The sequence below is a fragment of the Nicotiana tabacum genome, chromosome 20, assembly GCF_000715075.1.
Source record: "Nicotiana tabacum cultivar K326 chromosome 20, ASM71507v2, whole genome shotgun sequence".
Lineage (NCBI taxonomy): Eukaryota > Viridiplantae > Streptophyta > Magnoliopsida > Solanales > Solanaceae > Nicotiana > Nicotiana tabacum.
The window spans coordinates 140,515,087-140,527,689 of NC_134099.1; the positions used below are offsets into that span (position 1 = coordinate 140,515,087).

The 12,603-nt window shown below is 36.6% G+C and overlaps 1 long non-coding RNA gene across 2 annotated transcripts; it reads right to left on the reverse strand.

The window, feature by feature from the left end:
* Positions 1-4,863: 4,863 nt before the first annotated feature.
* LOC107823036 (uncharacterized) lies at positions 4,864-10,735 on the reverse strand. 2 transcript variants are annotated; one of them, XR_001656531.2, is made up of 5 exons: positions 10,584-10,735; positions 7,588-9,472; positions 7,075-7,170; positions 6,441-6,504; positions 4,864-5,387 (listed from the first exon to the last, which is right to left on the reverse strand). It is a non-coding gene; the product is annotated as an uncharacterized LOC107823036 (long non-coding RNA). The 2 variants fall into 2 exon arrangements; XR_001656534.2 differs by lacking the exon at positions 7,075-7,170 and having other exon boundaries at positions 10,584-10,733.
* Between the last annotated feature and the right edge of the window lie 1,868 nt (positions 10,736-12,603).

Here is a 12,603-nt window from a genome sequence, read left to right on the forward strand (position 1 = left end):
CGACAGAGGCTCGAACAGATCAAGGACTTCTAAAGGCAAATAGATAAAGTGCGAGCCGAGGCTAAGGAGTTCAAGGGATGCATGGACATTTTGGCCGCACAGAAGGGGGTTGTACAAGCAGAGCTGTATTCGGCCGAGTTTCAGCTTCGTTCTGCGAGAGAAGATGCCTTGGTTCAGGCAAATAGGGTCGAGGAGCTCGAATCCCATTTAGCCAACTTGGCCAAAGAGCTTGAGGTGGCCAGATCTGATGTAGCCGTGACCAATATAAAGGCTCAGGCTAATGCGACCCAATACAAGGCCGATTCTGAAGCCACCCTAGCGTATGCCAAGAGCATGGTGGATCACACAAAGTGGAAGGCTCGAAGGGAGGCCCTTGAGGGGGCCCATTATCAAAGCTTCGGTATATCTGCTGAAATCGAGGTTGCCAGGATAGAGGAAACAAATGCTTGGAAGCTGGCTTTTCTTGAGGAAGACTCCAAGGACTTGAGTGAATCTAGCTGTGGAGAGGATTATGAGGGCAAAGATACTTCTACCGATAAGGATTGTGATGCTTAGGCTTTCTACTTTTTGTAATTTTTCGCTTTTATTTTGAGGTTGATCGCCTTTGTAAAGAACTCTTAATCGGGACATATGGCCCTTGTAAAAAGATTTATGATGAATATATGAAACTTCTTTCCTTCATGGCTTTTGGATCTGTTGCCCTTTTTTTTGTTATCTCTTGTAAGGGTTGAAACGCCTTAATGTAATATTTTAAAGTTGCATTCGAGGATTCGAGGTTCGCAATGGTGAAGACCGATAACAAGCCTTACCCTTGACCATTTCCAATCGATGAACCCCGAATGATTATTCGAACTTGAATTTATGTAGCCCTTAAGCTTAGTGGTCGAGTGAAGACCTGATCGAACTCGAAATAAGGTAGCCCTTAGGCTTTTGGTCGAGTGAGAATGATTTCTCGAACTCGAAGTAAGGTAGCCCTTAGGCCTTTAGTTAAGTGAGAATGATTTCTCGAACTCGAAGCGAAAGTAGCCCTTACGCTTTTAGTCGAGTGAGAATGGTTTTCTAGTCAAGTGAGAAAGATCTCTCGAACTTGAAGTGAAATTAAACCTTAGGCCTTTGTAAACTTTGTATTTGGCTAATCTGGCCTTTATAAAACGATCGTTTAATCATATATATAAGGTTTTTTCTACCCTTTTCGGCTTTCAAAGTTTTCCCTTTATTTATCATTCATGTTCACAAAGGTTGTAATGCCTTAGCATGAAATAAGGAACTGTTTGAGAGTTCGAATAGTTTAGTACTCATTAGAGTTTTCGAGGCTTGACATTATCGAAGCCTTTTACGATTTTGTAGGGGGTAGTCCTTTTAACCAGTTTTAAGAAAGAATCTAAGGCCTGTTTTGTTACGGAATTCGGACGTCTCCGAACCGTGTTAATTTAGTTGTAGCCTCTTTAGTCTGGGATTTTCCCCTTGGGCTTATTTTCCCATTTTACTTTGAGCTTGCTAGAAGTGTCAGTCCTCGAATGGGGTGGCCATGCCCTATAAAAATCGAGAGTTGCCTAAAAAGTCTTATGATCTCGAAGTTTTAATAATTCGATCTTGTTTATTTTTCGGACGGGAGTCCCTGAGCGTGGGGGTAATTATCCGAACTCCGGTTATGATCGGCCCTTAAGCCATAATAGATCGAGAGTATAAAATTGTAAAGTAGAAAAAGCACAAAATTTTTCCAAGGCATGAGATATTGGCAAGGATAAATACTTCTCTTTATAATTGACTATACATACATACATGTTCTGTGCTAAGGTTCGAGCAAACTATGCAGGCACGGTTCGTTTGACCGTTTGACCCTTACAAATCTTCCTATCGAGACCCTGATTCCATGAAGTAATTTCCTCGCAACAAAGTTGACACTCGAGTGTAATGCCTCCCAAGTATTCGAGGTTGATTATAAAGAAACCTCGGATACTATTAAATTGTTCTAAGTTAGCACGATCAATGGTTGCCTCGTTAAAAACCTCGTCGGAAAACACTTTTGGGATAAAATCGGTCTAAGGGAAAAAGAGTGCAACACATGCTTTCAGACCTAAAGACTTCGTGTCAAGGGGTCCATTACTATTTCTGATCGAACACCTGTAGGAGTTAGTTTAAAATATACATGAAAATGGAAAGGGTCGTACCTCAATAGTAGTACCGTTTTAGGTGTGATACATTCCAATTGCTCGGTAGTTGTTAACCATTCGTTGTGCCGAGCTTGTAGGATCATTTTCCGGTGATTTCGAGAACCTGGTACGGTCCTTCCCAGTTTGGACCCAGCTTCCCTTCATTTGGATTTCGGGTGTTGAGGGTGACATTTCTTAGCACCAAGTCCCTGATATTAAAATGTCGAAGATTGGCTCTTCGATTGTAGTACCTTTTGATCCGTTATTTTTGAGCGGCCAATCAGACGAGGGCGGCTTCGCGTCTTTCGTCCAAAAATTCTAGGCTCGTATTCATGGCCTTGTTATTTGACTCTTCTGTTGCATATTGAAATCTGATGATGGGTTTTCCGACTTCGACCAGGATTAGAGCTTTAACGCCATAAACTAATCAGAACAATGTTGCTCTGGTACTGGATTTCGATGTTGTGCGGTACGCCCATATAACTTTGGGTAGTATCTCTCTATTTCCCTTTGGCGTCGGTCAATCTCTTCTTAAGGTTCTGAATGATGGTTTTATTGGTCGATTCGGTTTGTCCGTTCCTGCTGGGATGATAAGGTGTCGATAGGATTCTTTTGATCTCGTGATCCTCGAGAAATTTAGTCACTTTGCTACTGATGAATTACCTTCCATTATCACATACGATCTCAGAGGGTATCCCGAATCGAATATGATGTGATCCCAAATGCAGTCTATGACTTCTTTTTCTCTGACTTTCTCGAAAGCCTATGTTTCAACCCACTTTGAAAAATAATCAGTCATAAATAAGATAAACTGAGCTTTACCTGGGGCTGATAGAAGAGGGCCAACGATGTCCATTCCCCATGTCATGAACGGCCGTGGGGATAAAATCGAATGGAGCTGCTCTCTGGGCTGGTGAATCATTGGCGCATACCTTTGGCATTGGTGGCATTTTTCAACGAACTCTTTTGTGTCCTTCTCCATATCGGTCGAGTAGTATCCTGCTCTGATTACTCTATGGACCAACGATTTGGCACCGGAATGATTTCCGCAAGTGCCTTTGTGAACTTCTCGTAAGACGTAATCGGTATCTCCCGGTCCCAAACATATTGCCAATGGTCCATCGAACATCCTTCTAAACAGTGTTCTGTCTTCAGACAAAGTGAACTGTGCTGCCTTTGTGCGCAGAGATCTCGACTCCTTTGGATCCGATGGGAGCTTTCCGTTCTTTAAGTACTCTATGTACTTGTTTCTCCAATCCTAGGTCAAACTCATGGAGTTTATTTCGGTGCGGCCTTCTTCGATTATCGACCTCATGAGTTGTACTACAGTCCCCGAGTTGAGTTAGTCATCTTCGACTGATGAACCTAGATTGGCAAGAGCACCTGCCTCGCTGTTCTGTTCTCGAGGTACATGCTGCAAAGTCCATTCTTTACTTATGTAGAGTCATTTGTAATTTATCCAAGTATCTTTGCATTCGGTCTTCTCGGATTTTAAAAGTCCTGTTAACTTGGTTTACCACGAGGAGGGAATCACACTTGGCTTCTATGACCTCTGCTCCAAATTTTTTAGCTAGTTCGAGACCTACAATCATGGCCTCATATTCGACCTCATTGTTAGTCAATTTCGTAGTTCTAATAGACTGTCTAACTATATCACCCGTGGGGTGATTTTAGCACAATGCCCAGTTCGGACCCCCGTATGTAAAGAAGGTCCAGACTCCCGAAGATGTACCCGATTTCATCAGTAGTTCTTTTTCAACCTCGGGTACGAGGGCCGGCGCAAAGTCAGCCACGAAGTCTGCCAAGATTTGAGACTTGATGGTGGTTCGGGGTCGATACTCAATACCGTACCCACTGATTTCGATGGCTTATTTGGCCAATCGGCTCGACGGTTCGGGTTTATACAAAATATTTCGAAGAGGATAAGTTGTCACAATACATATTAGATGTCATTGGAAGTATGATTTTAGTTTCCTAGAGGCGCTTATTAAAGCAAGTGCTAATTTTTCTTAGTGTGAATATCTAGTCTTGGCCTCACCTAAGGTCTGACTAACATAATAGACAGGGAATTGTGTACCTTGTTTTTCTCGGACCAGGACTCCACTTACCACTATCTCCGAGACTGCCAAGTACAAGTAAAGATGCTCGTCCACTTTCGAGGTATGAAGTAGCGACGGGCTCGATAGATACCTCTTTAGTTCCTCCAAGGCCAACTGTCATTCCGGAGTCCATGCAAAATTGCTCTTCTTCTTAAGCAGTGAGAAAAATTGGTGACTCCTATCTGAGGACCTTGAAATGAATCATCCTAGGATACACTACAAGAAAAAGGGCTTATAGCGAGGGGAAAAATGATCGTTAAAAGTCCAAATCCGATCGTTATAAGCTTGTAGCGACCGAAGAAAATCCTGTTGTCGCCGGTCGTTAAAAGCTTTGACGTTAAAAGTTAACGACCGGCCTATAAGTCGGCCGTTAAAGATCCTTCAGCGACAACATAAATTTCGGTCGTTGTATGTCTTTTTAGCGACAAATTTTCCCTTCGTTAAATTGTCATCCCGGTCGTTAAAAAACTTTGTGGGAGCAACGAATTTGGTCGTTACAGGTACTTTTATAGCCCAAATTTCCCTTCGCTAATGAGAAGTTTTACTAAATATAATTATAAAATTTTATTTTACTAAATATAAAATAATTATTTCATATGCTTTCATACACATACAACACAATCAAAACTATATTAAATAATCAGTATTCATATGAAACTTCATCATTGATACAAAGAACTAAAGAATAATAAAACCGTCCAAATTGTATGACAATATTTTAACAACTCCTAAACATAGAAAAAAATGCATTCAATGTACATCAGATATCTTTAAACCACCCCAACAAAATAAATTTCTTGTATTTCAACTTTTTGCTCTGCACTTTTTCAAGGATTGATATTTCGAACTTCCAAATTCTTGATCTGCTACACTTTACTCGTATATGACTTGTTTTAGAACTACTAGACCATGCGAAGCAATTTGCAGTCTAAAGTAATCTTTATTTGCAAAATTGCAACTAAAGATTATCACCAGATGATATCTCATGCTCAATTCTAGGTAAGCCTTCACGACACTTTGACTTTACCAAACATGATCCTTGCAGCTTGTTGGATTATGCCTTCAATATCTCCATAACTTGAGCAACCTTGAAAGTGTTAAACTTCGTTGAGAATCGAAGAAAATCTAGTATAACCTGAAAGACACCGTTATGAAGAAGCAAATACCTCTCCATTAGAATTGGACTTTACATAGTTAGTGAGATGTAAATCTTCTAATATAAAGTAACATATGCATCGTAAAAAAGCTACAACACTTAAAGATTTGAATCACAATATTAGGTGTATGTTACTACAGTTAGCTGATGTATGAAAGAGGAAAGTTATAATGAGTACATAAACGTGTTTAGTAAGCAGAACATAAAGAATCGCACAACCAAGTGCTTTCACAGTTCAATCAAGTGTTTAGTAAGCAACCCTCTTTGTGTTCATCATTATATAAAGAATCACATAATTTCTTTTGCGATTAACTGTCTAAGAAATTGTTAATCTGATTCAAGCTTTGAAAAATAGGTTATTAGCCCATTCATATTTATTGGAAGAGAAAAAATATCTCATTCATTATTATCAGAAGAGAAAAAAGAGCTCATTCATTATTTAAAGGAGCGCAAATTGTTAACTTAGTTTTAAAAGAGCTGCTGAATCTGATATGATAGGCAAAATGTGGGAAATAGGAAGCAGAAATAAAGTTCTCTAGAAATAGCATGCACTACTCCACTCCCATTAGGTATAACGTTTTCGGTTCAATTAACAAAACACAATTAAAGAACTAAGAGACAACTAAAAACTATGTAAAAATTTAAATCAATTAACTCAAGATGACAACATGTCCACTGTTATATTACTGTTAGTAGACAATCTTCAGTTTACTCATGAATTTTTCTAAAGTAATTCTTCGAGCTTTAATTAATCCACTTCAGATTATATCCTAATTCTGCTCGTCCTCTTCTTATTGCTTTTACTTTACTAAACGTGATGGATAGGCATTAATTTATAGTTCTCAATCTTTCTTTAATGTCACTCAAAACAATCTCCAAAGATCTACGTCAACAGAAATGTTAAGCACAAGTGCATTTTATTCCATTACAAATGATACAAAAAGAGAGAACATTTTATTCAATTATATAACAAGTATCACAGAGCTCAATGCAACAACTTAGACAAAGAAAAGAATTATATGTGGAACTTACTCATTTGGTCAGGATCCTTCTTCAATATACCCACTTTTCTCACTTTCTTCCTCTCTTTCTTGTTCTGGGGAAATATTAAAAAATAAAAATAAATAAATTCCACATAAACCCCACCTAATAACTTGTTATGGGATATTCAAACAAATAGCTCTTCGTAAGAACCATCCTTTAAGTTTCCTTTTGTTTCAAATAGATGTCTCATAAGATTCAAAGTTTGTCTGCGTGTACATAAAAACGTAAAATATGCAAGTAAAAATAATAGGTTTGAAGGTTATGTCCACAAAAGCATATAAGCAAAACAATTGTATTCATATTACAAATGATATAAACATGTAGCCACTGCTAGATAATCGATCTTTCCTATCAGAGAATTAATCTCATAATTTTAGAGGAGTCCTATAATAAGGATGAAGTATATGAAGCCATTCAATATTTAAGACATTTAGAATGAGGATAAATGAACATATATCTATAACAGTTCAAGTGCAAGAAAAATGTCAATTAACATAAAGCAATCTACATGAGATTATCATCTCTTTTTTAAAAATAGACCACATTACCAGAGTCTAAACAAAAGCTCCAATTTTTTACAATAAAATGAATAGAAGTGAATCAAGAGAGAAAATATCTTAACATTAAAAGATTAACCATGTTCTGTTGAGATTATTTATGACTAAATTCCATATGCTTTCTGAAGCAGACATTCTTTGCTGAAATCCATTGAGCAAATCTGAAGCACAAAAATATCTTGGATGATTAGTTTAAATAAATTAAACACTTTGAGACATAGCTTCTTAATTCAAAAAACAACATGAGAGACAGAAATTTCTTCTAATAGTTTAACTATATGATAAGGGTATCACTATTTCTATTTGGATTTACGAAGCAGCAATTACTTGGCAGCAAAAGTAGATAACATGGTATTATCTCTTTAAATCTGAAGTTTTGAACAACAGAGCTTAAAACTTTGTTTGGAAAATTACAAGTTGTTCCAACATGAGTTTCTGGTAAAGAATTTTAACTCATCCGTTCAGTTGTCTCTATTCCCATTAAGTTACAACAGTGTCTTGGATGTCTCGCTGGAAATAAGTTAAACATACATTAGAAAGGTTTTTAACTCAAATAATCCTGTCTCAAATGTAATTACCCCCTTTCCCGGCATTTTATGCTCCAAATCCTATCTTTTGAAGTCTTGCGATTCCTTTGTAGCAGCAAATCTCTATATTCTTTTTGTTTATGATCTCCTGAAATATAAGTAAGACAGAGGGAATCGAAACATAAAACAGATTCGGAAAATATTTTTAATAAATGGAAAAAAGTTCATCTAAGTGAACTGATGAGCCAAAATTGAGGTACACTCACCTTGATTCGGCACTGAAATTTTGATATTAAAGAGAGTCACTGCATATTAGTCGAAAATCTAGAAAAGGAAAATATTTCCAAGCAATTGGATTCTTTACTACTCCAAACAATTGTGTTGGTCTTTAGCAAGAGGAACCGGTGACCATGCCACAAAATAAAGAAAACAGGACAGCAAAGAATACAAGAAAATAGAATGAAACAATTTTACTGTGAGAAGCATGTAAATCGGGTTAAAAGCAATAATTTCAGCACAAATATTCATTAGTCTACTTTTCTATAGTTCCACATATGCAAAACAAAAAGATAACTATTATTCTTGAGTAACAAATTCAAGTTCAACGGAAAGAACTACCAACGAAATGGAGCACAATGAATTGACCCATTTTTCTGAAATTTTATTATTTTCTCTCTTTCTCCAACTTTTCCCTAGGTCCAAGATTTAAAAATGCCTTAACACTGTCGACGGTATCTAATTCCAGCAATTAGAATACATGAAACAGAAGCTTTGAGCAAGTGCAAGATCAAATAAAAAAACTACTTAAATTCAAATTAACAAAAAAAATATGGACATGACCATAAATATAGAAGGTTCACATACCAGCTAAGCTCTCGGAATACTAATTTAGACATAACGCAACCAGTAAGATACATGCTTCAAGATTAACAGTAAAAGCATTCAATAGCAGAAAGGATACTCTAATTTCAGTATGCACAAGGTGACGGAGAGATTAAGTTATATTTGTGTATGACTTGTGATGCTCACCGAAATTTCATAAGAAGTACTTTCATCATATTAAATCACTTATGCTTCTGCAAAAGCTTTCATCTCCATCACCAACATATTAAATCACATATACTTCCTATGAGAGAGAAATGAATTTGTACATCTTACATAGTAGTAGTAAAACTTAGTGGATAAGAGACAGAATAACAGGAGGGTGCAAAATCTAAACTAAATTCACACTCCCGACAGTTATCTCACGTGGATTATATAAAGGAAAGATCTTTGGCATAATTAAAAAAAAATTCCAAGTTTAAAGCAAGGCTCAAGGAACAATATAATCCATTATTAGGGGAGCAAACTCTAAAAGAATTGAGCCGTTCACTTTTAAAGGCAGACAACGCAATATCGGAATAATGTTCAGAAGTTTAAACATCTAAAAGTGTTTCCCTTTCATGAGTTACTAATAATTTGTTTGATTTGTTTTCTTATTGGTAATGTAAATAGCTCATAGAGCAGAAAATAAATGCACATTTTATATTTATCCCCAACATTACATAAGAAATGCTACTCTGTTCAACTTTAACTTTATCACATATAGTGATTCAGTTCCAAGTGGTTCTCCCATTATATTTGGTTAGGAAGGAGATTCTTTCAACACTTTTTGACTCATAATTGAGTCTCAGCGAGAAGAATGACGATTACAATGACGAGCATTTTAAAAACATTTACTGACCTGTATATTTGACAAAAAGAAACTAAGGAAAAAGAGGGCAGCCGCGAAGCAAAATCAAAGATACAAGTTGCGAAAATGCGGACGAAGTTGAAATTAACATATGCTAGGGAGAACTCATAACACCTGGTGAGCTGTTAAGCCTAATTCTTTACTCAACTTCTCCTTTGCATCACAGTCATGATACTGATTTTCCTTGAAGGATTCGTAGAGCCTCTGAAACCCCAAAAGAAATTGAGCTGAAGTGGGGAAATGCATGAAAACTAACAAAGAATATTCTTTTAGTAAAGTAAAGAAATAAGTCGAACGATTGCTCTAAATCACAAACTAGGTGGGTCTGCCATATGAAGCCTTCAGTCACAATTCATTCTAAAACTAATCAAACTGTCTCTTCAAGCAAATTCAAAAAACCATGATAACAAAAAATAAAAATTATACATCCATACATTTTTTAAAAATACTTTATATCAAGTAACCAACAAGGGAAAACAGCAAAGAAGGTCGGCTACTGGATTCAGTGAAATCGGTACCTCAACAACCTAAACATTAATCCTGCACCTCTTTAAGAGTTGAAAGAGTAACAACAGTTCACTATAATGACAAGTGCTTGACTGCTTTTACAACTTAAGCACCTATTATAATCATCAATCTATGGGGAAAAATCAACTAATCATTTCCACAAATACTGGACAACAATTCTCTATAAGAGATTGTGAAAAATTAAACAAAATATAAAAAGCCATCACAAGATATATTGCTACAAGTTGTGAACTGAGAACATAACAAGTCAGTGAAGCAAAAACTCAAACACCAAGTTGATATCTAAAACTAAATAGATATACCTTTATATAGTAACACCCAAAACAATGCAAATCACTGTTAAGCTACGATCGTCAAAACCACGGCCTAATTTTCACGCATTGAGATTTATCCTTCTAAGGCTCTAAATTTTTGTGAACCCAATTAGAGAACGATGGAATCTTTTACTCAACACAAAGGAAAATAGAAGTCATGCCATGAAAAAGGAGAAAGTAAAAGAAAAACACAAATAAAAAGGAGTAGAATAGATAGAGATGATGATATGGTGATTATACATTGAAACTGACCGTTCCGCAAATTTATATTTCTTAAGCCCAGATTAAAATAATCAAAAAATTCTTAAGCCCAAATTAAGATAACTGAAATCGATCATACAATAAATTCTTGATTCTAAACCGACCATGCCACAATTCTTGAACACTAACATCACCAAAGTGAAACCCAAATCACAACCCTATTAATTTGAACCAAAATTAATATATAAAAAGAGTAAATTTTCTAATCTTACCTTGATGAGAAGAAATTCTAAAATGAGCAGTTGATGCCGGCGGAGGTGACAAATGGTCTTCTCTTCTCCCATAAATTTCTGATAGCAGTTTTAGGTTTTGATCAGCAGTAGACTAAGGGTCTTTTTGGAGGGGAGTGGGGCGGGTGTAGGGTGAGTTGGGGAAAAGCGAGGGAAAATATAGCGCATATTTTTAATTGATTAATTATAATTTTTAACGACCGGATATTATGATTTTTAAGGATAGAATGTTATTACTTCGTTAATGTGAAACTAAAAATTAGCTTTAACGACTGGAAAAGAGGTTGGTCGCTATTAATACATTTATAACGACCAGATTCATGTCCCTTCGTTAAGAAATGGTCGCTAAAAAGCATATTTCTTGTAGTGATATATGTTGACAATCATACCGTCGTAGAAGACTCTGGTATAAGTTAAAAGAAAGAATTGAGTCCAGGCTATGGACAAAGGATTGAATTGCAAGAAGATTATATCGTGGATATTCCGTAGCGCCCACAAAAGGCTAAAATAATAACTAATACCATGAGTTGCAGATCGGAAGATAGCTTAAGCCTACATAAAGGCTGATCAGAAGGAGGAGGAAACTAAAGAGTTACATCAAATTGTTGGACCCAGAAAATTATAGACCTCGTGATTGAGAACATTGCAGAATCACTCTTAATATTAGAGGTACAAGAGAGACAATACAATAGTCATATTTTATAAAGGCTTTATGATAAAACCAGTTAGAAGAGTACCAGCCTCATAAGAAGTCAGTATAAGGCTCTTGCCGAATCATGTAAAAAGGTGCAAGTGTTATAATAAAGCTTCAAGTTGTGGAGGTGAACTATACCTATGTGGAAAGGAGGTTATGAAAGGAGTATAAGAGGTGACGCGATATTTTAAGGTAAGTAAGGTAAATTTGAACAATGTACGAGATACTCAGGTGCAGAAAATTGTGAAAAATCCATACTTCGGATAGAAGGCTAGAAGTGCCGGGATTCAGAATCCAGGAATGATAGCGGCATTGTCAGTGGCATATCTTCTAACCTATGGTTTCTAAGTACCGAGAGGTCTAGCTAAGAAAGTAAAGGGGAGAAAGAGACGATGTGATGTCTCGTTTGATGTTCCAAAATGACATAAGGAAATCTATGATGCAAGCAAATTGAAAGGTTGCAAGTAAAATAAATAGATATGTGTAGGTCGCAAGCTATTGTATAGTAAAGCGACAAGGTTCAAGAAGACAGGAGTAAGGATAAGAAAGGATGAGTGAGAAGGTGACGAGAATGGATAAGTCCTCAAGATTAAGCCCATGAAAACAAGAGAGCTAATGGTTTCTCTAAGTTGTAGAAAATTCAGTATAGCCTGAATGAACTCAAATGCGTCTAAGACGAGTAGAATTTAGAAGAGGTGTAATTGTGATAAATAAAGGATGACGTTTGGGCCTTCGATCGAGTAATGATTTGAAGAAACAAAAACAAAAGGGGGGATTTCATGAATTGTACAGAATTAAAATACCCACGTAAGGTGAATCACATTGGGATGCTATGAAATACTATTATGGAAGCATGGTATCACCCCAGGTGGATCAGTCTAATCATTTCAGATGTTTCCCGATAAGACGTGAGCCCTAGCGGTAATAAAAGGTCAAGTTATCAATGGTAGATTATAGATCAATATTGAGATGAATCAACAATGGATGGATAAAAGTTACAAAGCATGAGATGAGATGTAATGACCCGACCGATCATTTTGAGCTTTTGCACTTTGATCGCTAGTTCTCGGGCATGACTTGCCTCGTATGATGTATTATGACTGATGTAAATCATTGATTTTGGTTTTCACGGAAATCGGTATGAATTTGAAAGAATAGTCTCAGTTGAAAGCTTTGAATTTGAAAGGTTTGACCAAGAGTTGACTTATTTGTATATGAGCTCGGATCGGAATTTTTATGATTTGGTTAGCTTTGTTGGGCGATTTATGACTTAGGAGCGTGATCAGAATTTGGTTTTGGAGGTCCGAT